Below are 25,537 nucleotides of genomic sequence, written 5' to 3'. Positions count from 1 at the left end.
ATTCATTCAATCCATATAAAACAGATATTTGAAGCTTCTTTTCTGTAGCCACCGTTTATTGTCAATAAAATCAATTGCCCTGTTGGCATCCACGCATAGACCTTCATTTATACAAATATGTTGCATTGGCCTTAAAAGGAAAGATATGCCAATTTACATATTCCTATCTTCACTGCTTTGTGACACATGACTATTCTCTCTTTCGGTGGGCACTTTTGTTACAACTATTGCATTTGCTTGTAGCGGCAAGCCTGATAAATTGCTTTCATTAGGGGTTGTTGATCCTGGGCAAAATCTTTTATTTCTCTATGATGATCAGCCAGCAATGGTACAGAGGCATATTCTTTGTCTAATTTTTCCTTAGCAAGGGTATGTATTGCTTTTAGTTCTTTATTTTCAATTTGTAGGTGCTCTAGTTGAGACTTTACGCTATTGAGGTACTTGACAGTATTAGCAATGGCAAGTCGACTGTGTTCCATCTCCTCTTCGTCCTCCGAAGTCTAGGATTGCGTTGGCTTCCTGCCAAAAATGTCTTCAACTAAAGTTTTCAAGCCACCTCCCAGCTGCCCAAACAAATTTCAAAATTCAAACCTGATTTTAAAAGATACGTTTCATGCATAATAAAAAGTATGCACAAGATATATGCCATTATCAAAAATAGTCAAAATAATGAATATTATCAATCAAAAAACTAAATAAAAATCAATTTGTACACTCACAGGAGAACAGCGAGTCCCTCATGCTGTTTCTGTTGTTTGCTTGTGTTCTTTTACATGTTTGTCCATTGTCAAAAATAGTCGAAATAGTGAATGAATATGAACCATAAAAATAAAATGTGGTGTATGAGGACAAGAGCTGTGAGATATTAATGGATCTCCCATTTCCCAGGACTTAACTAATCATACACTAGTCTTCTCCAAGCCTCCAAAATGCAATTTTAAAGTTTTTCTTGCAAGGTTTTAGGAAACTCCAAAATGCAATTTTAAAGTTTTTCTTGCAAGGTTTTAGGAAAACAATTAAGCAAGACAGGATCACAATGCATGTATTCAGCACGAGCAAAGACAAAAGCATCCACGTAAGCTCTAGTCTTTTGGTTAAATTATCAACTAAATAGAAGCGATGTAGTAAACGCATAAGAGGGAACCATCTTGTGGTGTAAACGCATAAGTGGGAACCATCATCCACAAGAGGAGCATGGGGGTTCCTAACTTCTAAGGTAATCAAGGAGGTCGATTGAAGCACTTGGAAGAGCTAACCTATGCTAGGCTCAAGGTTTGGACATTGCAACCGTACATCGTATTGGTAAAGGCGCTCCAACTGTTTAATTAAAACAAAGCATTGCGATGGAATCCAATGTTTAATTAAAACAAAGCATTGCGATGGTCCCTGCTGATGCTAACGCAATGTGATATCTGCCCAACGCTCTGAATGTCAAAGTGAAGAAATTCAACCAAGCGCGGGTAAATGGCGGGAGTAACTATGACTCTCTTAAGGTAGCCAAATGTCTTGTCATCTAATTAGTGACGTGCATGAATGGATTAACGAGATTCCCACTGTCACTATCTACTATCTAGCAAAACCACAGCCAAGGGAACAGGCTTGGCAAAATCAACGGGGAAAGAAGTCCCTGTTGAGCTTGACTCTAGTCTGACTTTGTGAAATGACTTGAGAGGTGTAGAATAAGTGGGAGCCGTTTTCAGCGCAAGTGAAATGCCACTACTTTTAACGTTATTTTACTTATTCCGTGGGGCGGAGACGGGGCACTGCCCCTGTTTTTGGCCTTAAGGCACATTTCGGTGGGTCGATTCAGGTAGAAGACATTGTCAGGTGGGGAGTTTGGCTGGGGCAGCACATCTTTAAAAGATAACACAGGTGTCCTAAGATGAGCTCAACAAGAACATAAATCTCATGTGGAACAAAAGGGTAAAAGCTCATTTGATTTTGGTTTTCAGTATGAGTACAAACTGTGAAAACGTGGCCTATCGATCCTTTAGATTTTCAGAATTTGAAGCTAGAGGTGTCAGAAAAGTTACCACAGGGATAACTGCCTTGTGGTAGCCAAGTGTTCATAGCGACGTTGCTTTTTTATCCTTCGATGTTGGCTCTTCCTATTATTGTGAAGCAGAATTCACCAAGTGTTGGATTGCTCACCCACCAATAGGGAACGTGAGTTGGGTTTAGACCATCGTGAGACAGGTTACTTTTACCCTCCTGATGAACCACACTGCAATAGTAATTCAACTTAGTACGAGAGGAACCATTGATTCACACAATTGGTTATCGTGCTTGGTTGAAAAGCTAGTGGCGCGAAGCTACCATGTGTTGGAATATGACTGAATGCCTCTAAGTCAGAATCCACGCTAGAAGCGGTGCATGTCAATCTTCGACTGTATCTCGACCCACAGTAGGGCATCACTTTGTCGCCCCGAGGGGCCTGTGTCATTTGCAAATAGCGACCGTGAAGCATCTCGGTCGGTGGTAGCTTTGAAGTTCAATTCCAAATGGTCGTTGAGAAGAATCTTTTGGGTTTGGACATTAAGCAACATGATTAGAAGTTAGTGAAACAAATTGGAGTGAGAAACAACAATTTATACAGGTTACAGTTAGGCGCTCCAAAGACACTAGTGAGCAACAACGGCAAGAGAGACATGGGAGAGTTATGGAATAGGAGGATGGGACACATCCATCATGGAGCACTTAGACTACTCAGGGAGACTATGACAGAAATTCCAGAAATTAGTACGAAACATGATGAAGTTGTGAAAATTTAAAGTTTTAAATCCTATTGCAGTAACTAGAAATTATTCTTCTAATTGTTAATTAATTTTAACAACTTATCTGCTACAACAAATACCAAATAATTCGCACTGCAATCTTCACAAATAAAACTACGGAAAATAATAGCATTGGAAATTGAGAAACGCTAGCGCACAAAAAAATTAACATACTTATTTTTGGACAAATGTCCCTAGAGAAACCCCAACTTGAGAAAACCAGTGCAACAGCCGAGGGTTTTTATTATCATGCAGCGGTGAAATTCTGAGTACAATCTACATGCTCAAATTGAAAAGAAAATACAGGGGAAAATGGCCACAAAAATTAGTGAGACAAATTTTGTCTCACCTGGCACTAATCTAACTCCGAGATTGGCTCTGAATGGGCTCCACGAAACCCCTGCATCAACCTCTGCATCAAAACTGTGTAGGCACTATGATGCTCTACCTAGAACTGCAACTTATCAATGACTCACTAGCACCATCCAGAAATATTTCCAAACTGCAGCAACTAAATTCACCCTCTGTCTGGCTAAATCGAACTCTACCTTTGAATTTTTTGCGTTGCCTCTACGCAACCTCACTAAGGAAACTCAACCCTCTTGTAGCTGACTCTGCAGACCTGGAAAAACATTCCTCCACACTAACCGTCCCTGCCCCTCACTGTCTCTGCTTCCTTCTCTATCTTTCTGGCAACTACTACTGCTCTGTGGAAATTGAACTCCACAAGTGTGTTCTCCATCTACACATCGACTTCTTATAATCTTCTGTTGGACCTCCAACATCCAATATTAAAACTTAATCAAAGGCCTAAATTAATTCCATGTCGATCCGTGTGGGTTTTTATATGATTCTCACATGATCTTGGTTAAAACAAATTAATTAACCATATTCCTTAAGTTTAAACTTAGGAAATATTCTAAAATCGGCTAATAATCTAATTGATACACTTCTATGTGGAATTTCCAAAAACCGTTTCTGGGTTATGGAGATCTCATGTGTTTTAGCCTCTCCACAAAGTTTCGAGACTAGAACACATTTGATGTTACAAAATCTAACAAAAGTGTGCAGGGGTTGCATGCTTAGGAAATTTATAAAAGAAGCATTTCCTAGTGTTGGAGAATGCAACTAGATTTGGTCCTCATAATTACCTTTGTACTTCTGACATCATATATTTTTGTGAAAAGAAGAAAAAAATTATTATTTTAAGCATGGGTTTCATCCTCAAATTAATTTTCCATCTAGGTCAAGCATGTTCTTCATGCACCTTAGGTTTATTAAGTCAATAGTGACTTTGTCATACGTATAAGACTCATTTGTTGTAACAAGATAGGAAAATTATTTTTGAGGCTAGAAAGTCAAAATGACCTCCGAGACCAAGTTGGCCCGACCTATGAAAAGTCGGCCTAAGATTATTTTCGAGTATAGAAAGTCAAAATGACCTCCAAGACTAAGTTAGCCCGACCTATGAAAATTCGGCCTAAGAGAGACCTATTCGACCTCTTGAGAAGGGTATATAAAGGAAGATGATTCAACTCATTTGGACACACTTCAAGTTCAATCTTTAATAAGAAAAAGAAAGCAAGAAGAGCAAAGGACAAGAAGACAAGAACAAAGTCAAAGAAAAGAAGATAACTCTAAATTTTATGCTTTGGACTATTGCACACGTGTGAGATTAAGGTTTTTGGGTAATTGCAAGAGGCTGAGAATTGCATATCTGAACTGCATGTCTGAAATAGAGGGTCGAAACTCTAATTTGACCAGAAATTTTGAAGTTTGACTTTTGTTGAGCTTGTTGACTAGAGCTTACTTGAGGAAGGAATTCTTGGAGTGCTGACTTGGTGCTTGGAGGAGGTCCTGGCTTTGGTCTTTGGGTCTTGGATTTCTCATTTGATCTAATTCTACAAGAAGATAAGAGATTCTTTCTGGCTTTTCCCCTTTGGAGGGGTATTTCCCTAACTTGGAGCCTATATTTTGTGTCCATTGTCTTTTACTATCTTCATGGTTTATAATATTGATAATTGTTTGATGAAAAGAATCTAATAAAGAGAAAGAAGAAGCTAACATAAGTTCACAAGCAATTATTAAAGATAGGAGAATTGTTTAAATAGTTTTCATACTAAATTCTTCAACATGGTATTAATGTCACAAGTGAAAGGAAGGCAACTTGAAGATCATCGTTGTTGGCATAAGTGGAAGACATCCATTGAAGAACATCATCCACTAAAGGACACAAGGAAAGGATTAAGGAAGAATATTTGTTGACCTAGAAGGAACAATACTACATCAAGCTCTCATTGAAGGAAGAAAAGTTACTACATCACACTCTCATTAGAGGCCTCGTCATCTTAAGACATCTATCTTTCTCTCTCTTGAAGACCCTTTGATATTAAAGGAAAGTCTTTGAATCTCCTTATATTTGAAGGCATCATCAAAAAGGACACTTGTTTGACAAGTACCATATTGTCCTCCATGTCTCGATCTACAAATCAAATGACTTTGTTTTGCAAGGAAAGTAATAAGTTCAATGGATCAACAAACTCTCTAACATGGAAAAAAAATATTGATTTGGTGCTCATAGAAAATTATGTCATGGAATATGTTCTTGGTGAAATTACTCAACCATAATTGAATGAGAAGACTCAAGAATTAGCAAAATACAAGAAGGGAGAAGTGAGGGCACAAAGGATTGTTATTGAATCTATAAAGGATCATCTCATTCCCTTTGTTGTTGACTTGAGTACATCTAGAACAATCTATGATAAGTTGGTGAAATTGTACTCTATAAGTACCTCAGGTTAGAAAATATCCTTGAGAAATCAACTATATTAAGCAAGGATATCAAGGAATGAAGATATGGCCACATATCTTATGAAGATCTCACAATTGAGGGACTATTTGCAAAGGCTTGGGTAAGTCATCTCCAATTAAGAGATGACTACTTGTGTACTAAAAGGTTTTCCACCTGAATCAAGCAGTTTTGCAACTAGTCTCTACCCAAGAAAAGATACTACTCCCTTTGATGAACTATGGGCTCAATGTATCTTGGAAGAAACAAGATCGAAGCCAAAATATGACACCAAATCAAATGAAAGGTCTCAAGCCTTTGTTGTAAAATCCAAGAAGAAGAACGAGAAATTTGGAAAGTCCAAAGGAAAAAAAGATATGTCCAAGATACAATGCTATGGATGCAATGAACATGGACATTTTGAGAGGGATTGTCCAAACAAGAAAAACAACAAAAGGAAGGAAAGGCGTGGAGCTCATGTTGCTGAATAAAATGAAGAACCTGAGAAGAAGCAGAAAGGTGAAGATCCCAAGGATATTTACTATTGAAAGAAGCCCCACCTCTATCAAGTTTATTTGCAGTTTTTATTTCTTTTATTAGAAAGTAGTAGTTAGAGTAGCAAGCACCATTGCATTCTCTAGTTGAAGTCTTGGTTTTTGTAAAGCATGGTATCCTAAAAGGAAGCATATTATAGTAGAAAATTTAGAGTCTACATGATCAAATTGCTTTGGAAAAGTTAATTTAGCTAACGAGAATGAGAAGATTTGGACCATCTTGCTGATCACAGTTCATCCAAGTATTTTCTAACATAATGTTAGAGGAAGTCATTTTGCAAAAAGAATCACCAAGATCCTCCAATAACAACCATCATTCAGAAGAGGTTCTTTAATATTTAGAAGCATTGTGACCGATACAAATTCCATTTAGTACGGAAATAATAATCTTGAAGGATGAAGGGATGATGATGATCAAGTTGTAGTTTGAAAGGCAAAAATTGAAGTCTTTCTCCTCTTATTAAGGGAAACTTATCTTTGATAAGGATAGAAGTAAGATCATTCAAAGAAAGGATGGCTAGATGGTTATATGGAAGAAAAGGTATACATGTTTTCAGTAACTCTTCTCTGGAAGGTAGAATTCATGTCTAGAAGAATTTTGTAGAAAGAGTTGGGTCACAAGAATGTGCTCAGTAACATGAGCATGAAAGGGCTTCCATTACTTGATGCTTGGAAGGAGATTGGTATGTTTTGGAATAGCTAAATATCAAGACTCTTCCATAAGATAGCATGACTTAGACATGATAATATTGATCAACATCTAATATGGTCTCCTAAAGAAAGAAATAAAGTTGACGATGTCAACTCCAAGGAAGAAGATATTGTAGCTTGTTGATTAGTACATTCCATGGGCACTTTGATTGAAAATTGAAAGCATGGAGAAGGTTTTTTTACAATATGGAGATAAGACCATGTGGGAATATGTTAATCTCAAAGAAAACAACTAAGAAAAATTTGATATCTTTAAAAAAGGCCATCATGATGAAGTAACAATGTTATTGATGTTTTGGCATTGGTTATCTGGTTGGTATATGGTTTTTCTACCTAGAAAAATGTTGCAAAAATGCACAATGGCAGTTGAGGCAAGTGTATTTACCATTGTTAGTTTTGAACTCAATTCAAAGAATACATGGATTGAGTGGATGGCTTTGGTAATCCTTAGAGGATTATACGACCAAGATGTATACATCATTTTGGGACTGAAAAGTAGTAGTACAAAAGCATAACCTGATGTTTATGTTTCGATGATAATAAAAATCAATTTCATGATTAAAGGGAGCTTTGACTAGCTCTACTTTGACTGGCTCAATATAATGCCTTTGTTGATAATTACTAGAGGAAAGTGATATAAAAGGATGATGGCCTGAACCCTATCACAAATTGAAGAAAGAGTTTCACACCATAACATTCTGAAAGGTAAGACCTCAATATGATGAGATGCAAATAAGAGGAAGATCCATGCAACTACTTGAAAATTTCCATGAAAGAACTAGTTGCTGATGTATTGATAAAATTTGAGATAGGTTAAAGAGCTTGTGGTTATGTCTTCCTGGTTGAAAGGAAGTGAGGAATCTCCTTTATGCTTAAGAGGGAGTAAGTAATCTCCTTGATGTTTAAGAGTAAGTATCTAGTCCCTGATCAAGAGGGAATGAAGATCTCCTATCAGGTAGAGAGGGAGTTATGATGGAAATTTTATTCTCTTCTTCATGTGTCATGCACTAGACTAGGACTAACAATTGTATGTCTAGTGAAGGCCATAGAAGGAGAATGGAAAATGGAGGATTAGATAAGCATCTAGAATCGGTACTCCTTGAGGATTGGGAAATCCAAGGAAGGAAGTAATCCTATAGACCAACACTCTTTGAAGATTGATCAGGGTATCCAAGACAAGGGTGGTCGAAGAGGACTGATATTCTTTGAAGATTAGGAATCCAAGATAAGAATAGTCCTAAAAGGACATACCTGGTGAACATTTGGATCGGGTATGTGCCTTGAGAGGTAGTGTGTTGTCTCACGTAAAGCCTCCCAACATTGTGCTCTGATATAGTGGTGAGATAGAGCTTGTTAGTCAAGGCCTTGCTATGTTGATAATGTTGGTTATGATGTTGATGCTTAAAGATGGTTTATCAATTTGACTCTTATGGAAATATTTCAAAGAATCCCTATACCAGTTATATAGTTATGAATACCTCACTAGTTAAGAGGGATTTTTGGAGAATATAACTAGATTCAGTCTTCATAATTACCTTTGTACTTATGACATTGTATATTTTTGTAAAATGAAGAAAAAGAATTATTATTTTAATCATGGGTTTAATGCTCAAATTAATTTCCCATCTAGGTCAAGCATGTTCTTCATGCTCCTTAGGTTTATTGAGTCAATAGAGTCTTTGGTATATGTATAAGACCCATTTGGGAAATTTGTAACCAGAAAGGAAAATTATTTTAGAGTCTAGAAAGTCAAAATGAGCTCCAAGACCAAATCGGCCCTGCCTGTGAAAAGCCAGCCTAGGAGAGGCCAATTCGACCTCTTGAGAAGGGTGTATAAAGGAAGAGAATTCGACTCATTTGGACACACTTCAAGTTTGATCCGAAATAAGAAAAAGAAAGCAAGAAGAGCGGAGTACAAGAACGCAAGAAGAAAGTCAAAGAAAAGAAGATAAATCTGATTTTTATGCTTGGGCTGTCTCACACATGCAATACTAGGGTTTTTGGGTAACTGCAGAAGGTCAAGAATTGCATATCCGAACTGCAGGTCTGAAATAGAAGGCCAAAACTATGATTTGACCAAAGATTTTGAATTTTGACTTCCATTGACCTTGTTGACTAGAGCTTGCTTTTGGAATGAATTCTTGGAGGGCTAACTTAGTGGTTGAAGGAAGTCTTGGATTTGGTCTCTTGGATTTCTCATTTGCTCTGATTCTATAGGAAGAGAGGAAATTCTTTTCTAGTTTTTCCTTTTGCAAGGGTTTTTCCCTAGTTTGGAGCCTATATTTTGTGTCCATTGTCTTATATGATCTTCATGGTTTATGATCTTGATAGTTGTTCGATGAAAAGAATCTAATAAAGAACAAGAAGAAGCTAACATAAGTTCACAAGCAGTTATTAAGTATAGGAGAATTGTTTAAATATTTGTCATACTAGATTCTCCAACACCTAAGAGTGATCATAGATCCAAGGGTGTGCATGAGTTAATATATTCTGATATATGTGGCCCATTGTCTATGAAATCTCTTAGGGGTTATGAATATTTTGTAACATTCATTGATGACTTCTCCAGGAAGGCCTAGATATACTTCTTGAATACTCAACATGAAGTCTTCAATCACTTCCAAGAATTTAAGGCTCTTGTGGAGAACATGACATGAAATAAGATAAAGGTGCTTCCTATAGATAATGGAGGAGAGTATGTTGAGAATCCCTTCAAGGAGTTTTGTATGAAGGAGGGCATCAAGAGACAGTGGACACTCCATATAACCCACAACAAAATGAGTTCGTTGAGAGAAATAATAGGTCGATAGTTGGAGCAAAGGCAATGTTATATGACTAGGATATGCTTAGAATTATGTGGACAGTGGCATGTAGTACAACAATATATATTCAGAACAAGGTTCCTCACAATGCATTGGGGCAGATGATACATGAGGTAGAGTTTACAGGAAAGAAGCCAGAAGTCAGGCACTTCAAGGTTTTTGGCAACATAGGTTATTGTCATATTCTAGATGACAAGCGCACCAAATTGTATTAAACTATAGAGAAGGGCTATTTCATTGGCTACAAGGAAACGTGAAAGGCATATTGGATCTACATTCCAAGTAGCAGGAAGGTTATCGTGAGACAGGATGTAAAGTTCCAATAGGAGAAAGCCTTCAGGAGATCTCGTGAGTTGCCAGCAGTTGATCAAAGTGAACCAATAGAAGCTCCAAGGGATGAATAGGGATCTCAGACATAGGGCACTAGTAAGAGTACAATGACTAGTACAAGTGTTAAAATTTGGGATGGTTATGGGATGAATTTCCCCAAGAGAAACCCATCTTGCCCCAAAGAGAATTTAATTTGGGTAAAGGAAATTATTATTTGGCTCTCCTCTTATTATAATTTAGTGTCACAAATTTATTTGGGTGAACAGTTATTAAGGCATTTGTTAAATATATTTAAAACAAAATTTGAATGTGTTTCCCTCCATAATATAAAAGTCAGCCTCATAAACTTTTCAAGTTGGCCTGCCCCAAAGGACATGTCCCTTCGTATGTGGAAACAACTATAAATTGGCACCTTACCTCCATCATTTGTCATGAAAATCGGTCTCCTTCTTTGGCGGATTTTGGCATCCTATGGCATATCTTTGTGACCTCCTAAGTCATATCTCTACGAGCTATTTCATTGGAGCATATGTAGCATATCTTAAAACATATGCGGCCTATCACAACGATCTCTTTGGTTATATTTGCAGCCTAATGAAGGCATATCTTTGCGACCTCCTTAGGCCTATCTACAACCTTTTGTATGGATCAAATGCGAGCTTTCACTGTGATTTATTTGTGACCTAATGTTAATTTTAGATAACAATGGTATGTTCTATGCTTGTAACAATTACTTTAATGTCCTTTTATTAGCCCAATGATAATTTCCACTTATTTTCCAATAGCAATCACATTGAAAATAATTGTAGATAGAACATAAACAATAACTGTAGAAGACAAGCCAAGACAAGAGAACACAAAAAACCCCAATATGGGGAAAACCCTTGACCAATTCTTCTTATTATAAATATCAAGTGTTCAACAGAGAGAGAAGAGTACAATATTACAAAGTCAAAGTCAAAATTGACTTGCCAATTGATGATCCAATACCATTATCCAAAATAGCCCTGTAAATTTGCAATTCTACCCTCAGTCAACAACAGTCAAATTCTGCCCTAACCAAAAGGTCAATAGCAGTCAAACTCTGGTCAAACTCTTCCAAAACAGCTTCATTAAAGGAGAGAGGAACTCAGCCTCTCTTGATGGTCAAAGTCACCTCAAGAAAGCCCTAAAAAAATCAGTCAAACTTGGTCAGAGCCTGCACTTCTTGCTGCAGATAAACCTACAGTCAGCACTGAAGTCAATGTTGGTCAACTAGCCCAAATTTCCTCGATCTTAGTGCCCTCCAATGAGGCCTGAAGAAACAGAAAAATTCCACCCAAAAACTAAAGTCAATGGTTGTCAACTAGACCAAATTTCCTCAACCTTAGTGCCCTCTAATGAGGCCTAAAGAAATAGAAAAATTCCACCCAAAGACACAGTCAAAGGAAGTCAAATACACCCAAGTCAACACTGGTCATGCCCAACAATAAGTCTAATATTTGGCCAACCTCAAATAGCCACCTGTCCTTTCGCATGTGTGAGAGATTCCTTCCAATTCCGAGTTGTACGAACCAATAGAATGAGGCGAGAGTAGATATGGTGTGAGTTGTGATGATGCCAAATGAGGTTTGGGGGCACTCTTATTTATGAGTCAATGTGGGTCAAAAGACATGAATCTTGGGATTCATGAGCCTACATGATGGTGTGGTCGACCTTGATAATTTGCACGTGTGGGCTTCACATGAAAAACATATTTCTCCTTTTCTGATTTTAGTGAACCTTAGGTCAATTTGGTCCTCTCGAAAAGAGAAATTCAATGAAATAATTTTCCAAAGTGGAATTTGACCCTAGTTACACAATTTAACACCCCCTCTCAACTAAGGAGAATTACACTGCCAATTTTAGACCATTGATCATCATGCTATCCTGTCATCATGTAGAATCTCTACATCTTGTCTCTTCTTTGCTGAATATTGATATAGATAATAAGAAGAATCAATTGAGAGTGAGTCACAAGATCTTGCCACTCTCCATTGACAAAAGTTTGTCCAAATAACCAAGGGTAGAACCCCAGCTAACTTGATCCATCTATAGTGCTATGGTCCCTATCCTCTTTTCCCAACTTATTGGCCAAATAAGAGGTACCTCCAAAGACTCGCAGATTGCAAGGGTAGGATGTATGTTGGGGCATCCACAAGAGAATATGAACCACTCATCCTACTCATATGCCATAGGAGAAGGTGAACTTCTCATCATATGCATATGTCATCAATCGTAGGGGAAGGTGAACTACTCGCCATACACACATGTCAACCACCATCGGGGAAGGTGAACAACTCACCCTATGCTCTCATCATCATGGGGTATCATAGGGGAAGGTGAACCACTAACCTTATACAAAGTGTACCTATAGGGAATGGTGAACCACTCACCCTATGGTCACATATAGCTCCAAGAAGTACCCCAGGCCCCTAGGAGCTCCCAGATCTCAATGTCCAACTCAAGTGGGACCCTCATGGGAGGGTCCTTCCATGACCTCAAGTCTCTCTTGAAAGGCTAAGAACTCGACCTTCCCAAGGGCTTCGTGAGGATGTTTGTAACCTACTCATTAGTATTGATGTGTTGGAGCCTTATTGCTCCCTGTTGTACCATATCCTAGATAAAGTGGTATGTGATATCAATATGATGGAGCAGTCGTGGAATACATGATCCTCTGAAAGGAAAATTGTTAGGTCCCTATAATACTAGTCATTACCCCATTACTATTGTAGTTGTATCCCTTATTAATATTGTTGTGCCCCTATTGTCTCCATATTGTATTGTTATTTTTGTGCATTTATATTATTATTGTTAGGTCAGCTGGGTTATATTGTGACTCCTTAGACTCCTATATATAGAAAGGAGGTTTTTTCATTTGAAACATCAAAGAATCATTCACCTGTGTAATGTAAAGGAGGTTTCCACCTCGAAGAGGCTGAATTCTAAGGCGTTGATCTATCTTTTCTATCTTTTTGTGAGCTGGTTTCATAACATTTGGTATCAGAGCTTTGGATTCTAGGGTTTTGCTGCTCCAAATAGGTCCTTGTGGAACATTTTCTATAACTTTTTTCTGCGATGTTTCATAAGCAGAAAAAGAAAACCCCTTTGAGATGAAATCGTACTAAACTTTGGGTCCGAATTTTAGAGAATTTTATGCTATATTTGTGGAGATATGATCTGAGGAAGTTGGTCTTTTTGCAGACTCCTGAATTACATTCCAAACAGGTGACCTGGGGAAAATCGTCATAACTTTCTCATTGAGAATCAGATTGAAATTTCGTAAGAATGTAGAGAAAGTGGACAGACTGTAGCTTCTTTTATATATTTTTTAGAGCCAAAGGTTGAAACGGGGACACGTGGCACGTCATACAAGTTCGCTCTACTGAACTAGTCTATAATCAGGTCAGTGTGGGAGATTTCGCATAAATCTTCCTTGGAGAATCCAATTTGGATTAGACTAGTGGCATTGGAAAGAGGACACATAGGGCTACTATAGATCACAACTTTAGAACTGGCTGATCCGAAATTACAGAGATACATTAGAGGCAATATCGAGCTCCTACAAAGTGAAAAAAGGTGTGTAGATTTTTTTAAAATTTTTCTTAAGCTTGGTTTGAAAAATTATTTTGAAGGAGTTCAAAGGGCATAGTAGAGAATTGTTATTGTTAACTGATGCCATGCGGAAAGAAAATGCAAACACCTAGTAAGCAACTTGAAAGCTCTAGCATGGCTCATGAAGAAGAGGAAGAAATGCTACATGATATATCAAAATTACAAGACCAAGTGCAACAAATGTCACTCTCACAAAAGCTAATAGAAGCTAAGATAAATGGTGTGGAATCTAAGATAAAGGGAATGGAAATTAAGATGGATGATTTCAAGATAGACTTGAAGACAAATTTGAAGACAGGCATGGCAGATTTGAAGACAGAATTGACAAATTTTCTACAAGAAATACTTACTAATGGTGAAAGGGTAGTAAAGGAAACTCATGATGCGAGCAAAAGAAATGTTAATCATGATTTCATAGACTCTAATGTTGGATCGAAGACCCACCATATTCCAAAAATCGATATGAGGAAGTTTGATGGCAAGGATCCCACAACATGGATATTACAGATGGAGCAATTTTTCGATCTCAATAATGTGAAAAACACATAAAAGGTACATATTGCAACTTTATATTTGGAACCAAATAAGTTTGTATGGTATCAATGGCTTTGCTCTCATAAAAAAATTATCACTTCGGCAATTTTTAAGGAAGAATTGACAGCACATTATGAAGATACAAAAAGCAACATTTTTTTAGCCAATTGATAAGTCTCAAACAAAAGGGTTCAATAACGGAGCACATTGAGGAGTTCCAAAAATTGAACATAAGGGTAAAAAATATTCCAGAGGAGCATAGGATTGATGTGTTCATAGGGACTTTAAAGGATAATATCCAATATGATGTTCGCCTTTGTGAACCTGATTCATTAGAGAAGGCATTCAGGTTAGCAAGAAAAATGGAAAGCAAAATTATGGAAACCAGGAAGCATACCGCTCATAACTATAAGGATGGAAGTGTTATTGCCCCTAATCTTCCACAACCTATAAGGTTGAAACCACAACAATTGGAAGAAAAAAGAGCAAAAGGGCTTTGTTACAGTTGTGATAGCAAATACACTAAAGGTCATAAGTGTGCTGAGAAGAAATTATTCTACATAGATTGTGAAGAGGAAGAAGAAAAGGAGCAAGAAAGGTCAAAAGAAGAGGATATATCGCAGGAACAAAGCCTAGAAAAAGAAGAAATGAATCCGACCATATCTTGTAATGCATTGGCTAGAATTACCACTCCTCAAACCATCAAGATAGAAGGACGAATCAATAAGAAAAAGGTAATACTATTGATTGATTTAGGAAGTACCCACAATTTTATTCATTGTAAGGTAGCAAAAGAATTGAATTGCTTCCTATATCCAGCACCACCGTGTCAAGTGATGGTTTCAAATGGAGGCACAATAAATTTCTCTGGAAAGTACCATAATATCAAGATATCCATGGGATAATATGTATTGACTAGCCCAATTCTTTCCAATTCCAATGGGAGGTGTTGATGTTGTACTAGGAGTCCAATGGCTACAATCCCTAGGTACAATAGCTATTAATTTTCATGAACTTTTCATGAAATTTTCTATGAAAGGAAAGGAAGTTGAATTAAGGGGTATTGCAGGGAAACCGGGAAAGCTAATCAGCTCTAACGGTATGACAAAGCTTCTAAAAAATGAACAAAGAGGTGTAATTACACAATTATGTTCGCTAGATGTTTCCACATTGAAATCATCTATTTCTCCAGATCTCCAAAAAGTCTTGGACAATCATTCCAAGGTATTTGAGACTCCCAAAGGTCTCCCACCTATTAATGATCATGATCATGATATTCAGCTGATTCCAGGAAGTGTTCCTCCAAACATCAGGCCGTACAAATATCCCTATGCCCAAAAGAGTGAAATTGAATGTATGGTTGCAGAAATGCTAGAGGCTGGTATAATTCAACCTAGTCAAAGTTATTTCTCTGCTCCAGTAGTATTGGTGCACAAGAAGGATGGATCATGGCGCATGTTTCTGGATTATAGGGATCTCAACAATCTCACTATTAAAGATAAGTTTCCCATTCCTGTCATTGATGAATTGCATGGATAAATTTACTTTACAAAGTTGGATCTTCATTTAGGATATCATCAAATCAGAATGAAGACTGAAGACATTCTGAAAGCAGCATTTAGAACTCATGAGGGTCATTATGAATTTTTGGTCATGCCTTTTGGCCTTACCAACGCACCTTCTACATTTCAAGGTTTGATGAATTCCATTTTCAAACCCTTCCTTAGAAAATATGTGTTAGTATTTTTTGATGATATACTAATCTATAGCAAGTCTTGGAAGGATGATGTCGAAAATGTTGACAGGGTGCTACAACTATTGGAGGAGAAACAATTATATGATAAAAGATCCAAATGTTTCTTTGGAGTACAAGAGGTGGAATATCTGGGTCATATTGTATCTCATGAAGGAGTTAAGGTAGACCCTAGCAAAATTAAAGCCATTAAGGAATGGAAAATCCCCACATCCATAAAGCATCTGCGAGGATTTCTCGGGTTAACAGGATATTATCGCAAGTTTGTTAAGAATTATGCGAGAATAGTAGCACCTCTAACAACATTATTGAAGAAAGATGCATTTTCATGGACTTCAGAAGCAACAAAGGCCTTTGAACGTCTTAAAGATGCAATGTGCCAAGCATCGGTCTTAGCTACACTAGACTTCACAAAAACCTTTATTGTGGAATGTGATGCTTTAGGAAATGGAATTGGTGCTGTTTTAATGCAAGATGAAAGACCCATTGCTTTTGAAAGTTGTCCAATCAAGGGAAAGTTTTTACACAAAGCTATTTATAAGGAAATGTTAGCAATACTGCATGCACATAAGAAATGGCGACCCTACCTAATGGGAAGACAGTTCAAGGTAAAAACAGATCATGATAGCCTTAAATACTTTTTAGAACAAAGATTGTCCTCTGAAGAGAAACAAAAGTGGGTCACAAATATGTTGGGTTATGACTTTGAAATCATCTACAAAAAAGGGAAGCAAAATGTGGTGGCAGATGCACTCTCAAGAAAGGATGAGGATGTGGAAGCATTGTTGTGCGCCATTTCTATTATCCAACCAGATTGGATAAACAAAGCAAGGGAGGAATGTTAGAATGATGAAAAAGTGTGGGCACTTATTCGAAAGTTACAACAAGATTCCAGCACATCTGATACACTTAGCTGGAAAAATGATTGATTATGGTACAAAGATTCCTTATACCTCTGTAAGAATTCCCAACTCAAACAAAAGATTCTTATGGAATTGCACACTTATCCCTTAGGAGGGCACTCAGGATTTTTAAAAACTTACCACAGGGTTAAGAAGGAATTTTTTTGGGATGGCCTTAAATCGGATATTCAAAAGTTTCTAGTGGAATGTTTGGTTTGCCAACAAAATAAAGTTGAAACAATTAAGACCCTGAGTCTATTACAACTTTTATCCATTCCAAGCCAACGTTGGGAGCAAGCTTCAATGGATTTTATCATAGGTTTACCCAAGTCTGAGGGAAAGAGTGTCATCATGGTGGTAGTTGATAGACTTACCAAGTATGCACACTTCTGTGCATTATCACATCCAATTAAAGCCAGTACAGTTTCTACTGCATTTATGGAAACAATTCAAAAGCCACATGGAAAACCAGAGATTATTGTAAGTGATAGAGATCCCATTTTCACTGGAAATTTTTGGACATAATTATTTTTCTTGTCTTAGTACTCAGTTAGCTCATAGCTCATCTTATCATCCTCAATCTGATGGGAAAACCGAGATAGTAAAAAAATGTTTGGAAGGATACCTTTGTTGCTTTGTATCTAATAAACAAACACAATGGGTTAAATGGTTGCCTCTGGTTGAATGGTGGTATAACACTTCCTTCCATACAACAACAAAAATGACCTGATGTATGGCACTTTATGGATATTAGCCACCATCCATCACATCATATTTAAGAGAAAATTCTAAGGTTCCAGTAGTGGAACATCACATCTAGCATCAAAAACAAGTCCTCCAACTCTTAAAGGATAACCTTGTGTTGGCGCATAATAGAATGAAACAACAGGCATATCAACATCGTAGAAAAAGAATTTTTGATGTAGGTGATTGGGTATTCCTACGGCTACAACCATATAAACAAATGTCCCTCAAGCAAGCTAAGAAGGACAATAAATTATCACCAAAGTATTATGGTCTGTACGAGGTGTTGCAAAAGATTGGTACTATGGCATACAAATTGGAGCTTCCTGCAGCTTCTCGAGTGCACCCAGTTTTCCATGTTTCATGTTTAAAGAAGGTTATAGGCGAAAAGCTCCCAGTTCAAACAATATTGCCAGAACTTAATGAGGAAGGAAAAATTATATTGGAATCAGAAGCAGTCATAGAAACAAGAATTCAACTGCTACGAAATCCATTAATTTCAGAGTATCTCATCAAGTGGAAGAACTTATCTGCTGAAGATTCCACATGGGAGGATGAGAATTTTAGATAGAAGCATCCAGAACTACTCAAGCGTTGAGGACAACACTTTTTTGAACGAGAGGGGCATGTTAGGTCCCTATAATACTAGTGATTACCGCATTAATATTGTAGTTGTATCCCTTATTAATATTGTTGTGCCCCTATTGTCCCCATATTGTTATGACTATGCCCCATAGAATCCCTCTATTGTTATTTTTGTGCATTTATATTATTATTGTTAGGTCGGCTGGGTTATATTGTGACTCCTTAGACTCCTATATATAGAAAGGAGTTTTCGTCATTTAAAACATCAAAGAATCATTCATATGTGTAATGTAAAGGAGTTTCCCACTTCAAGAGGTTGAATTCTAAGGCGTTGATCTATCTTTTCTATCTTTTTGTGAGTTGGTTTCATAACAAAAATGCCACTCCAATTGTCGCAATAGATAATGGTGGTATCCAACACATGCTCAAATAGCTCACTAAAGAGCTTCCTCGACCAAACAACTTCACAATAGACCATACTCCCCAAGGGCTTTGTCACGATGTTTGCAACTTGCTCATTAGTCCTGATATGTTGGAACCTTATTGCTCCCTATTGTACATTATCCCAGATAAAGTGGTACCTGATATCAATATGCTTGGAGCAGTTGTGGAACACATGATTCTTTGAAAGGAAAATTCCAGTCTAATTGTCGCAATAGATAATTGTGCTATCCAACACATGCTCAAATATCTCACTAAAGAGCTTCCTCAACCAAACAGGTTCAGAACAGGCCATACTAGATGTAATATATTTGGACTTAGCTGTGCTTATAGCAATCGGTTTCTACTTCCTACTCATGTAAGAAATTTAACCAAATCCTAATGAGAACCAACATCCTGACATGCTCTTTTTATCCACCACACTGTTGGCCCAATCAACATCAAAATATCCATGTAGCCTCGAATTCTGGACAGTGTATCTCAGTCCATGGTTGATAGTGCCACAAAGATATCTTAAGATATTCTTTACAACAATCCAATGTCTGTGATGAGGCTCAACCATATATTGACTCAAGATATGTACAACGAAGCATATGTACGATCAGGAGTTTACCAAGAATATCAAGGCCCCCACAAGTTGTCTATATTCATAAGGGTTTTCCAATTTAGGCCCAACAGCACTTCCACATAGCTTATTGAAGTTTAGTTCTGTTGGAGTGAACACAGACTTGCATTCCACCATCCCACATCTTTCTAACAGCTTCACAATGTATTTCATTGAGAAAGGAAAATCTCGTCTGGCTTTTGCTAGACTTCCATGCCTAGGAAGTAACGCATTAGTCTTAGGTCTTTCATCTCAAAGTCAGAAGTCAACTCCTTCCTGCATTGATAAATGAGAGGGTCTACACCAGTCAAAAAGAGATAGTCAAGATAAAGAACCAAAATAAGTGGCATGTCCTTTTCAACCTTGAAGTATAGGTTTGCATCAACGTAGCGCTTATAAATCCTAGCTTCATAAGATAGCTATCAATCCTCTCATACCACGCCCTAGGGGCTTGCTTTAACCCATAGAGGGCTTTCCTCAACCTACATACATGAGACCTTCGATCTTTTACTTCAAACCCTTGCATTTGTTCCAAATAGACTTCCTCTTTAAGTGAGCCATGCAAGAAAGCAGTCTTGACATCCATTGGATGTAGGCTCCATCCTTGATTGCTAGAAAGAGAAATTATAGATCAAATAGTGGTGTATCACACAACCAGTGAAAATATGTCGTCATAGTCCGCTCGTTCCTTTTGAGAGAAGCCACGAGCTACAAAGCTTGCCTTATATTTTTCAGCACTTCCATCATCTCCATATTTTATCTTGTAGATCCATTTATAAGTGACCACAGACTTGTCCTTGGGTGTAGGTACCACTTCCCAAACATCATTTTTCATGATTGATTCATATTTCTCATTCATCGCATCTTTCCATGCTTGGTGCTTTACAGCTTCTTCGAACGTGCAAGGTTCAACATGAATAATAGTACTCATGTAATCTAGATTTAAACAAGAACGCAACAAATTATATATATAACCACACATATAGAGATGTAACAGAATAATACTTCATTTCATTACTGTAAAATACTTAAATATGCTTACAAATAGAAATGGAAATAAACTAGCTAGGGTGATGGTGGCTTATCTATGAGAAGAGATGTGGCAGCTACATGCCTCTGAATTGTGTTAGAATGAGGCTCAAAGGGCCTATTTATTGTTGAGAAATAATGGAAAACCCTAAACATCAAAAAACCTGACCCTAGAAGATGAAACGCCAAACTGTGGGCCTTGTTTCAATAAATTGTTACATCAACTTCCTGAGGTCGTAACTTTGGCATACGATCTCCATTTGACATGCACAACATCTTGTTAGAAAGATCTATCCGAGAACTACATCTTTGGCAAGAGCAACATTAGTCCATGGACCCATGTTGCTCCATGCTTTTCCAAAAAACATCATTTAGGGCCTCAAAACAGCTCCAGAAGTTAGAGAAACTGAAAAACTGAAAGAGGCAGTTGTGGGGGTCCAAGTGGGATGGGTGGGTAGCCACCAACATCCACCTCGATCATCATGGCAGCCAAGCACACTTGATACCAATTCGTCTTCTTACTTTAACGAAATGTCCCTCTTCAAGCAGTATGTTTTTTAACATCTTGAAGTGTATCCTTGAGCCATAGAGGTGTTTCCCTCTAGGTAGACGGATCACTAGGAGGAGTATCAAGAGGATCCATCGGGCTATCAACATCAGGCATAAGCTCATCCATCAAAGGTTCTTACTTTTCGGCAGCAACATCATCATCCTTACTTGATATGTGGAGATCTCTAACTTTTCTGAGGGCAGTGCCTTCATAAAAAATAACATCTCTATGTACTTCCACATCTATTTGAGCAAGAACATAAATTCTATATGCCTTTGAATATTCATTGTATCCAACAAATATAGCTTTCTTCCTAGAAGCTTCCAACTTATTCCTTTTCTCTTTAGGTACATGAAAATACATAGGACAACCAAAGATTCTAAAATGAGAAACATTAGGTTTCTTATTAGAGAAAACTTCTTCGGGTGTCTTGAAATCAAAAGCTTGATGAGGGCTTCTATTTTGAATATATATAGTAGTGTGGGCTACTTCTCCCCACAAGAATTTTAGTAGAGCTTGATCATAGATCATGGCACAAGTGGCTTCCATGATTGTTTGATTCTTCCTTTCAACAACACCATTTTGCTCTGGAGTGTATTGAAAAGCTGCCTCGCTCTTAATTCCCAACCTCTCTACAAAAGTTATTGAATTCATTAGATTCAATTTGGTCCCATTGTTGGTCCTTAATGTCTTGGTCTTCTTTCTTGCTTGAGTTTTCACCAATGCTTTGAAAGAACGAAACCATCTGAACACTTCTTCCTTCTTCTTCAAGAAATAAATCCATGTTTTGCGTGAGACGTCATCCACAAAGATTGCATAATGTGTAACCTCCTAATGAGGTTATGAGCAAAGCACCAAACATGTCAGAATGGACCAATTGAAGAATATCTGTTGTCTTGCTTTCACTTGAAGGGAATGGTCCCTTTGTATGTTTCACAGCTTCACAATCTTGACAGACTCCTTCATGATTCATATGAAATTCGAGCATCCCTGTGACCATCTTTCTTACCATAGGTAAAGCTTTGTGCTGTAATTGGGAAAATCTTAGATGCCATAATTCACTTTGAAGAGAAGTATCACTTGCCAAATATCCCAAAGGACTTCCACAAATTTGATAGGGACCATAAACCCTAAATCCAAGAGTAAAAGCATCTTTAGGGTTTCTATGCCATATATGTACCTTTCCATTAATGAATGCTACCTTGAAGTCTATGTCTTCCATTGTAGAAATAGACACTAGTTTCAAGTGATTCAAGTGAAGAGTGACAATTCCTATCCCTTTCATGGGGTAGGTGGTATTATCTCCAAGTATGATATTTAGATTCGTTTTCTTCTCAACCAAATTTGAGAGGGCCTCCTTGTATCTAGTGAAGTTCCTTAAGGTTCCACTATCAATCAACCAATGATCCAAAGTATTTGGAGGAGAGGCGATAGATAGAGCAGAAATAAGGTGAAACTCATCTTGTTTTTCTACAACATTACTTTCATCATACCTGGCATTTCATGTCCACTTGGGAGGTCGACTATTTCCTTCTCGAGTAGCAGGAACATTCCTCTTTCCTTTTTTGTTATACCTGATGTTGCTTTGATTTCCATTGCCTTTTAAATTGTTGTTGTTAGTATTGTCATCCCCTAGAGCATTTTTCTTGTAGGGACACTCTCTAACATAGTGGTCAAACATGTTGCAATTGTAGCATCTTCCTCTGCCTCTTCCTTTAATTCTCTTCTTAGATCCTTGACCCTATCTCCTTGGATCAGCATCATTCTTCCTCTTAGTATTTGTAGAGAAAGTAGTAGTTTCATTTCCATTGTTGGATCATTATTGAGAATGGTGGTTGTAAAATTGGAAGACCTCAAAGAGCAACGTGAGTGAGCTCCCTATCAAAAATAACTTCTCTAATAGATAGCAGGTCATTCTTGATTTGAGTTATTCTCATGAAGTAGGATTGGATAGACTCCCCTTTATCCATCTTGATATCCTTCAACTTGTTCTTGAGTCAATTATAATTTTCTTAGCTTTGACCTCACCTTTTCTATATTTTGTTTTCGCAAAAGTAGGTGCATTTGAAGGACGCTCCACCACTTTTCAATGCACATAGTCCCATACTTCATTCTCTTCCAAAGTCAGATCCAAAGTCATCTTCCATGCATGATAGTCAGATTTGTTATTGAGCTTGTCCCCAGCCTTGAAGTACGATGTAGAGGCCATGGAGACTTGTTAAATATTATTTGTCCAATATATATCTTAGTGATTTATTTTCTCTCTCTTACTTGGGCTTGTCCTCACTGGAGCTCTGATACCATGTTAATTTTAGATAAAAATGGTATGTTTTATGCTTGTAACAATTACTTCAATGTCCTTTTATTAGCCCAATGTCAATTTCCACATATTTTCCAGTAAAAATCACATTAATCACATTGATAATAACTATAGATAGAACATAAAAAATCATTGTAGAAGACAAGCCAAGACAAGAGAACACAAGAATTTGGCTCAAGCCAGGGAAAAACCCCAAGATGGGGAAAACCCTTGATCAATGCTTCTTATTATAGATATCAAATGTTCTGGTAGAGAGAAAGAGTACAATATTATAAATTCAAAGTTAAAATTGACTTGCCAATTGATGATCCAGTAACATTGTCCAAAACAACCTTGTGAAATTTGCAATTCTACCCTCAATCAATAGTAGTGAAAAATTGCCCTAACGAGAAAGTCAACAACAATCAAAGTCTAGTCAAACTCTTCCAAAACAGCTCGGTCAAAGGAGAGAGGAACTCGGCCTCTCTTGATTGTCAAAGTCACCTCAAAACAATCCCAAAACAATCAGTCAAGCTTGGTCAAAGTTTGCACTTATTGTTGCAGTCATTCATGAGGTCAACGCTAGTCAACTAGCCCAAATTTCCTCGATCTTTGTGCCCTCCCATGCGGCCTAAAGAAATAGAAAATTTCAGCCAAAAATGCAATTAAAGGAGGTCAATACACCCAAGTCAATGTTGGTCAACACCCTGCAGTAAGTCTAAAATTCAGCCAATCTAAAACAACCACCTTTCCCTTCACATGTGTGAGAGATTCCTTCCAATTTAGAGTTGTACGAACCAATAGAATGAGGAGAGAGAAGATATGTTGTGAGTTGTGATGATATCAAATAAGGCTTTAGGTCACTCTTATTTATATGAGTCAATGTGGGTCAACAAACATGTCTCTTTGGCTTCACGAGCCTACATGATGGCGTAGCTGACCTTGATAATTTGCACGTGTGGTCTTCACTTCAAAAACATATTTCTTCTTCTCTCATTTTAGTGAATCTTAGGTCAATTTTGGTCCTCTCAAAAATACAATAATTATCTCCATCAAATAGGCTATCCAAAGTTGAATTTGGATCTAGTTTCACAATTTAGCACCTAATATCTGCGGTATTTATGGTTTGTGTCCTATCTTTGCATATATATGTGGCTTTTTTGTATGATCTATGGCCTGTCTCTATGGTTATATATAGCCTTTTCTTTATGTGTATATGTGGCCTAATTCTTTGTGATATATGCGGACTCCTGCAATTTATATGAGGCCTAATGCGACCATTCTTTTGCTACTTTTATGTATCAACTTCCCTTTTAATTGTGCATTTGGCCTAATCAAGTGCACCCTTTCTTTATAAAAGAGGACTATTCTAGCGTATTTCTTTGTGGTACCTATGTGGTTTGTTAGAAGATATTTTTTGGCTTTCCTGAGAAGCCTTTAGGTTCCCTAATCTTTTGTATTTGGAAGTAATGTATGGCCAAGATATATGGCAGTAGTCTTGTGTGAGTGGGCAAAGATACTTGCTTTTGTATGGCAGTGTTTCATGTCAAAGACAATAATGTATGTCAGTGACCTTATAACAGTGTTATCGTCACTGTGATGTATGACAAGTATTATATGATATTATCTTTTATGGTAGAGATATATAGTAGCATCCGTATGATTGAAATGTATGGAAGTGTTCTTTTATGGTAGTATTCTTGATGACAACAACAACAAAAATCTTGTTGATGGTGATAACAGTATATCTATAGTACTCTTGATGACCGTGACAACAATAATGTATATAGTGATCCCTATGACAGTAATATGACTGTGATGTTTGAACATCGACTCTTGTTCTTATATTTGTAATATATGGCAGTGTATTTATGACAGAGATGTGTGGTTGTGTTCTAATGGCAATGTCCTTATCACTAAGATGTGAGGCAGTGTTCTAATGGAAATGTCCTTATGACTAAGTTGTAACGTAGTATCCTAACATGTCAAAACCTCTATGACAGTGACAGTGAAGTACTCTATGACATTCACAATGATGTATGCAGTATGATTGTGACAGTGATATATGTTGTGCTCTTATGACTATGGTGTGTGGCAATGTGCTTATGACAATGATATTGGGCATACTTGGTAGATACATGTGCTACATGTGACAGTAACATGGAGACTTGTGTATGCCTCTTTAATATACTTATTTGTTTCCATCTCAAGAGGATCTTGTATGATCCTCGATTGGCCTAGGAGACCTAATGTAGTGGATGTTGAACGATGTGTCTGATACTTATTGTACTTTGTATCTCAGATGAATATTCGATGAATGTCTAAGAAGAAGAATTTGGTTGGATTCTCCCCCTTGTGGGGTTTTTCCCTGGTGTCTAATGTAAATCCTGGTATCTCTATTTATGACAGAGATGTGTGGCAATGTATTTATGATAGAGTGTGTGGCAATGTCATGATGACTAATTTCTGAGGGAGTATCCCTGC

General features: G+C 37.4%; 1 pseudogene; it reads left to right on the top strand.

Annotated features, from left to right (window-relative positions):
• Positions 1-1,218: 1,218 nt before the first annotated feature.
• On the top strand, positions 1,219-2,530 carry LOC149148695 (25S ribosomal RNA; annotated as a pseudogene).
• The last annotated feature ends 23,007 nt before the right edge of the window (positions 2,531-25,537 follow it).

The sequence above is a fragment of the Pinus tabuliformis genome, chromosome 9 (genome assembly GCF_031772625.1).
Source record: "Pinus tabuliformis cultivar Carrire ecotype Pingquan chromosome 9, CPIR1, whole genome shotgun sequence".
NCBI lineage: Eukaryota > Viridiplantae > Streptophyta > Pinopsida > Pinales > Pinaceae > Pinus > Pinus tabuliformis.
This window is presented reverse-complemented; position numbering and strand designations above follow the sequence as displayed.